We start from the raw sequence: 6,419 nt of genomic DNA, 5'->3' as shown, positions 1-6,419 counted from the left end.
GGAACAATATATGCAGGAGAGGCTTCTATGACTTGGAAGATGCTACACGTGCAACATGGTAAAAGAAGATACACTTCATCTTTTTCTCAAATGCTCTTTTGCGATGGAAATATTGACTCGTGTGCTACAAAGATTGAAAATCATTGGCCAATGGGTTTTGAACTCCATGATTCATTGTATACACGCATGGAGAAAGGAATATGAGGAATATAGACAACTTCATTTCTTTATCTTTTGGGGCATTTGGAGAAGCTAGAACACACTCATATTCGATGAACATCCTTTTGATATGGTCCATTGTTGCATCAATATAGTTGTATTTTTCAATGAATATAAAATGGTGTCTTTTAAGAATTTGAAGAGATGTATTAGGCCTAAAAAATTCTTGTCAAGATATCTATACGATTTTTTTGATGGGGCGTCAAATTTTATAGATGTGGATGTGGGCTTACATTATTATGAACACCAACCTTTCTTTCTTTTTTCAGTTAGAATGGTGGATATGGCTCCAATACGAGGTGAGAGATCATTGCCCTAATAGGCATCCTCTTCTGCCCTAAATGCATGTCCATTGATACACTAGATGTTTATGGAGATTCTTGAGTAGCTATTGACTAGGTAAATGGAATGACTGCATTTGATCCTCCACTACTTATAAATTGGATGCATAGAATTGGATGAATGAAAACACTATTTTAGTAAGTGTGTCTCTTATGTTTATAGAGAAAAATATCATACTACTAATGCCCTTTCAAAATAGAGACACTCTTAAAGGTGGGGAAAGATCAATTACATTGTTTACTGCATGAGTAACATATAAAGAATTGATAAAATTTCATTCACATAAATTTTTCTTAACATCTTTGAGATAGGAATATCTACTCGTAGTATTTTACTTATTATCAATCTATATATGTCTTCAAAAGCTATGTAATAAATATATTTGACTTGATTTATGAAATTTTTATAACATAAATGTATATGATAGAACAAATTTACAGAAACATAATTTATGTAACACACTTATAGTTATCAATTTATATATGTCTTCAAAGGCAATGTAATATACAAAGGTTTTCTTTTTGGGAACAATATAAATATATTTGACTTGATTTATCAAATTTTTATATGATAGAACAAATCTAGATAAACATAATTTATGTAACACACTTATAGTTTGGTATATTTACATTATAGCTATATAAGATGGATCGGATCTATCGCATCATACTATGTAATATAATTTTTGTTTTAATACAAATATCCGTGCTTTTTTCTTTCTTGTAAAAAAATGCAATTACGTGGTGCAAAAAAGTCAATCACATGCACGCATACTTCGATTAGGTGATGTAAAAAGTCAATCACATGCTTCGGAAAGGTTCTCTGCATGTGACTCTTGAAAACACAAGTAGCTACTCTCTTTTCTCTAATCAAACATTATTTTTGTGGCCAAGCGAAGGGCCTGCAGATCTTATCCGATCAGAGTGTAGATATTTTCTCTAGTCAAATATTATTTTGTTTCCAAAAGCTTTCCAATCGGAGCAGCTTCAAACTACTGAATTCCGAACCCCCAAATCCTTGAGTTCAGATAGCGTTAGTCCTTCTTGAACAACGAACAAAAGGTGCATTCTGGTCCTGCCTGATTATTAGGATTGGGGATTTCATACTATTAAGAAGAGGACCAGGGACTCTGTAACTCATGCATAATATGGAACCGTGTTGAATGTTTACAGAGGTCGTTATTTTGCTTAGCAATTAATTTTTTGAGTTTTTTCTTTTTAAATGAGATTATATGAGTGTTTTAATACATAAGTCATCAGTCTAAGATCAAACTATCAATCCATTTATTCCTTCTCAGACGAAGAATTTGTCTCAGGCTGAAGAATCAGTTGGGATGTTTACATGGCGCAGCCTTGTTCTGATAGCCTTCAGCACCCTCGTCATACAACATATCCCTGCACAGGATCAGGGACATACCACTTTCGCGTTCCACGGATTTAATGGATCCAACTTGATTTTGGATGAGGGTGCTTCAGTTATCCGCTCCTAATCCGTTCTAGCCCTCACAAATCGCTCGCAATCCCTGATCGGTCGCGCGCTGTATTCAATTCCTCTGCAGATGAAAACAAACAAGATGCTTTCTTCCTTCAGCACTACCTTTATTTTCAGCATAGTGCATCCCCGCGCTGAGGCAGGCGGGAACGGAATGGCCTTCATCGTCACCCCCTACACATCTCTCATGGGCGCTCTGTCGGCCGAGTATCTGGGTTTGCTTAACTTCAGCAGCAATGGACACGCATACAATCACTTGTTTGCAGTGGAGTTCGATACGAACAAGAATGTGGATGTCAATGATACTGACGACAACCACGTGGGCGTGGACATCAACAGTCTCTTCTCTGTGAATACCAATCCTGCAGGGTATTGGAATGGGAAGGACTTCCATGGAATCAGCCTCAAGGGCGGACGGAACATACAAGCCTGGATCGATTATGATCATCTTCAAAGCCGCCTCAATGTTACCATCACGTTGGCCGGCTTGTCCAGACCGGAGAGACCACTGATATCTCTGAAAATCGATCTGCACAGCGTTCTGCAAGAGAAGATGTTCGTCGGCTTTTCAACGGCAACAGGGAATTTCGTTGAAGACCATTACGTTCTGGCGTGGAGTTTCACCACCGAAGGTAAGGCACCAAACCTCGATATCTCGCGTCTGCCTTCCTTTGCTGATACTTATTCCAAACACCGAAGCCGGGAAGTCATAGCCAGTGTTACACTGGGAGCTCTGGTTCTCTTTTTTCTGGTAGCTGTGGCTGTTTTTCTTCACAGGGGGAATTCCAAGGAAACGGTAGAAGAATGGGAGAGAGATTTCTGGCCCCATAGATTTAGTTACAAAGATCTCAAGATCACCACGAAGGGATTCTGGGACGAAAATATTTTGGGGTGCGGGGGTTTCGGCAGGGTTTACAAAGGCATTCTCCCCGGCAGCGGCCAGGAAGTTGCAGTGAAATGCATAACGAAGGAGTTCGGTGAGGGAATGTAGGGATTTGTGGCAGAGATATCAAGCATGGGACGCCTGCAGCACCGGAACCTTGTTCAGCTCCGTGGGTGGTGCAGGAGGCACAGGCAGCTGTTCATCGTTTACGACTACATGCCAAACCTCAGCCTGGATAAATTCATCTTCGGGAACCCGACCACGCTCCTCCCGTGGTCTCAGCGATACGTGATCTTGAAGGGCGTGGCGGCGGGGTTGCTGTATCTGCACGAGGAATGGGAGAAGAGGGTCATCCATAGAGACATCAAGTCGAGCAACGTGCTTCTTGATTCGGAACTGAATGGGCGGCTTGGAGACTTTGGCCTCGCGCGGCTGTATGATCACAGCGAGAATCCTGAAACGACTCATGTGGTGGGAACGATAGGGTACATAGCACCGGAGCTGATACACACGGGGAAGGCCACTCCCAGCTCGGACGTGTTCAGCTTTGGGGCTCTGTTGTTGGAGGTCGCGTGCGGGAGGAAGCCGGTGGATCCATCCGTGGACGCGGAGGAGATATTATTGGCGGAGTGGGCATGGAAGTTGTATAGCAAGGGGAAGCTGCTGGAAGTGGTGGATCCGAAGCTAGGGGAAGAATATGATGTGACGGAGATGGAGAGGGTACTTAAATTGGGGTTGTTGTGTTCCCATCCAGATCCGGAGAGCAGGATGAGCATTCGCCATATTTGTCAAATACTGGAAGGCGAAGCTCCTCTTCCTGACCTCCGCGAAGATTGGGTTAACGTGATCAGTATTAGCGGTCTTTCTCCGGGAGGCCTTTTCAGGTACTCATCTAATGAGATTTTGCAGGAAGTGTCGAGCAAAAGGCAGTCAGAAAGAAGGTTCGCGCTTAGTTCGGCTTCTATTTTGTCGGATCGAGTTGTTGATTGAAAATTTGTGTGGGTGGTACGGTGCTTTTCCAGAACTATCAAACCCTACAAACGATTTCACGTTAAGGATCTGTTCAATAAACATTATTTCAAAATACAGAGTGACGTTTGATCCATCTAACGGTATATAATATAAATATGCAATAGTGATCTATGTGCTAAAATCTAGGAATAAGGTGCGTTTATGAAGATATTATATGTGCTAAATTCGAGGAATAAGGTGTGTTTATGAAGATATTATTTTGTTAGTCAGCCAATCTAGATTATTTTACTCTAGATTTATTATTCTAAGAAGAATTAAATCTCTTTACATGTAATTTTTTTTTGGAGTGTTGAATTTGAGAAAAAATTTAGGAGGAATTTGATCTCTCTAGGAGCATGATAGATGGATCTAGGCTCGTTAGCACCAATGACACATTTTATATTATTATTATGTATATGTTTGACACATTTTAGATTATTATTATTATGTATATGTTTGAGATAAACTTCTCACTTCGAAATTTACATTATGTTTTCTTTGTTTGATATGATTATATCATTCATAGTGGTTATATGTGTTTGGATTTAGATGGTAATGTTTGTGAATGTTACAATTATTGTGTTATATTTCTATATGTGTATGTAATTGTTTGTTAGTAATTAGTTGGTCATGAAGAAGAAACACAATCTTGTCAATAATTTGCAAGATGATTGATACTGAACATTTACCAAATTTAATTTTAGGTATTGCAACTTTTGACAATTAATAATTCTTAATAGTGTCCAAGTATTACCAAGTATTACTAAATATATCTTGAAGAGTAGTTTTAATAATTTACTGCATCAATATTACTCTTGAAATCATTTGTGTCATTGCTTGAAATAATTTTTCCTTCAAAATATTTTGATGATTTTTTTTATCTAGTTTGTTTGTCAAGAAATAATGTAATTTTGAATTTTTTTAATGAGTGGCCATATTTACAAAATATTTACATTATTTGTTTGATTTTCCATCTTTTCATATCAATTATATGAAAAGGATAGTTGACATCATAAACCATTCAATTCCTTAACTTGATCTATTGTAGTAAACACCATACCTTGTCTCTCTTGCTCTCCAATATTAATGGGTTGAATTACTATAACACAAAAATCAATGCACATTGTGAGTCATTTTTTGGGCTTACACTGAAATCAATGCATCTAATGCATGCAATCAAATAAGATTAGAGAATACCTAAGCTGAAATCAATGAATCTAATGCAAGCAATAAAATAAGATTAGAAATCAATATCTACACTAAAATCAATGTGTTTAATGCAAGCAATCAATTAAGATTAGAAATTAGCATCTACATTGAAATCAATGCATCTAGTGCAAGCAATCAAATATGATTAGAAATCAACATCTACACTAAAATCAATGCATCTAGTGCAAGCAATCAAATAGGATTAGAGATCAACATCTACATTGAAATCAATGCATCTAGTGCAAGAAATCAAATAAGATTAGAAATCACCATCTACACCAAAATTAATGCATCTAATGCAAGCAATCAAATAGAATTAGAAATCACCATCTACACTGAAATCAATTCATTTAGTGCAAACAATGAAATAAGATTAGAAATCAACATCTACGCTGAAATCAATGCATCTAGTGCAAGCAATCAAATATCATTAGAAATCAACATCTACACTGAAATCAATGCATCTAGTGCAAGAAATCAAAGAGGATTATAACTGGCCATCTACCATGAATTCAATGAATTTAGTGCAAAAAATATTCTTCCCTCTCCCCCCTTCATCTATATTTATATCTCCGTCCATATCTCCTTCTTTGTCTCTCTATCTCACCCCCAAACGTACACACTTTCTCTCCATCTCTTCCTTTTCACTCCCCCCCTCTCTTACTTCACTTTTCTTTTTATATGGCTTTCTTGTTACCTCCCTCTCTCCCCTTCCAAATCCATCTCCTTGTCCTCCCTCTCTCCTCCTCTCTCTCAAGTTGTCTCTCTCCCTCTCTTCCCCCACCTTCTCGCTCTCTTTTCCCTCAAACCATATCACTATATCCCTCCTTCTCTCTCTTCTCTCTCTCCCCCTCTCTCCCCCTCCATCTTTGTGTCTCCCTTTCGCTCTCTTACCCTTCTCTCCCTTTCTCACTTCTATCATTCTCTCTCTCTCTCTTCATTCCTCCTCTCCCCTCTCCTTCAAATTATCTCCTGCAATGCATGAAATCAAATAGGATTAGAAATCACCATCTACACTGAAATTAATTCATCTAGTGCAAGAATCCTTCTTCCCTCTCTCCCCGATCCATCTATACCTATATCTATATTTATATCTTCCCTCTCACTCCCCCCCCCCCCAAACACCTAACTATCTACCTCCATACCTAACTATCTCTCCCTCTCTCTACCTCTCTTTTTCCCTCTCTTCACCTTCCATCTATATATCTATCTCTCTCCATCTCTCTTTTGTCTCTCTATATCACCCCCAAAACATACACATTCT

At 38.5% G+C, this 6,419-nt stretch overlaps 1 pseudogene; it reads left to right on the top strand.

Annotated features, from left to right (window-relative positions):
- The first annotated feature begins 1,894 nt into the window (after window positions 1-1,894).
- LOC149161600 (L-type lectin-domain containing receptor kinase SIT2 pseudogene) lies at window positions 1,895-4,152 on the top strand (annotated as a pseudogene).
- Window positions 4,153-6,419: the final 2,267 nt, after the last annotated feature.

The sequence above is a fragment of the Pinus tabuliformis genome, chromosome 5_2 (genome assembly GCF_031772625.1).
Source record: "Pinus tabuliformis cultivar Carrire ecotype Pingquan chromosome 5_2, CPIR1, whole genome shotgun sequence".
Taxonomy (NCBI): Eukaryota; Viridiplantae; Streptophyta; class Pinopsida; order Pinales; family Pinaceae; genus Pinus; species Pinus tabuliformis.
This window is presented reverse-complemented; position numbering and strand designations above follow the sequence as displayed.